The sequence below is a fragment of the Gadus morhua genome, chromosome 1, assembly GCF_902167405.1.
Source record: "Gadus morhua chromosome 1, gadMor3.0, whole genome shotgun sequence".
Lineage (NCBI taxonomy): Eukaryota > Metazoa > Chordata > Actinopteri > Gadiformes > Gadidae > Gadus > Gadus morhua.
This window is the reverse complement of record NC_044048.1, coordinates 29334437-29335487: the sequence shown is the minus strand read 5'-3', so window position 1 is coordinate 29335487 and position 1051 is coordinate 29334437.

Genomic DNA, 1051 nt, shown 5'->3' with positions numbered 1-1051 from the left:
AATCACTTTGACCGAGCTGGCTCTCTAGCGATTAATGAATGATGAATAACCGAAACGAATAGTGACTGTATTTATGAGTACTGCCTACTATTATTTGTATTTCAGAAGCCTCTGTATTCGTCTCGATGGTATGATCTGATTGTTCTCCGCCTCACTATGTAGTATCTTGATGAAATATGTAAATGTGGTGATTACAATTAACGTGGGACCTTTTTTTACTATTTCTTTATCATATTAAACAAATGCGTCAGCGAAACCTGTGTAAGAAAATGAGCATTCCGAGAATGAGCCCCGTTCTGTTGATGCGTACAGTAGTTGCCTACTTGCATTTCTATCACATGGACAAGTTCGACTTGCGATCCACCAAGCTCAGTATACGCATTTTTTACATCTTAGCCATCAACGGTGGAGCGCAAGGCCGATGGGAGCGATTACACTGGAGCACTTTCTGCTCTGCGTCCGGGGACTTTCCCCTGGGCGATTGTGGAGGAACGGTGTCCTCAGCGAGTAGCCCAGATAGCAAGCCTTCTGAATGCCCGGATGTAGAAGGCGGGTGACTGTTTATATAGCGAGGAGTAACCATGTAGTATTTCAGAAATGGTTTCCACGTAGGTTGCACGATTTTGTTCTATCGTTTTTTAGTTCAAAACAACCACATGCTTATCGTCGTGTATAGCTATTCAATAGCATTTCTTAGAGCATACATAGGATTATCTTCATAGCGGAAAATCGAGGAGAGGCTCATGGGAGTTCCGTTGCATCGAAGAAACGCTGCATCTGCTTGGTATAGAAGGCTATACCCCCACCTGCTGTCCCGGGGTGTGAGCGTCTATTTATGGGTTATCATTCGGTAGGCCGTTTAGTTCTGATAAAGCCAAAAGGTACATAAGAACACCTTTTTGTACATCAATGCATGTCAACTTGTTTCAAAGGTGTTTCCGAGTTCTACATCCAATCATATGTGTATTTGTTTTGTTTATTGTTTCTCCAAGATGTAAAATCCCATTGAATGTATTTATTTCATTTATATTTAGTTCGGTTTTTTTTATCA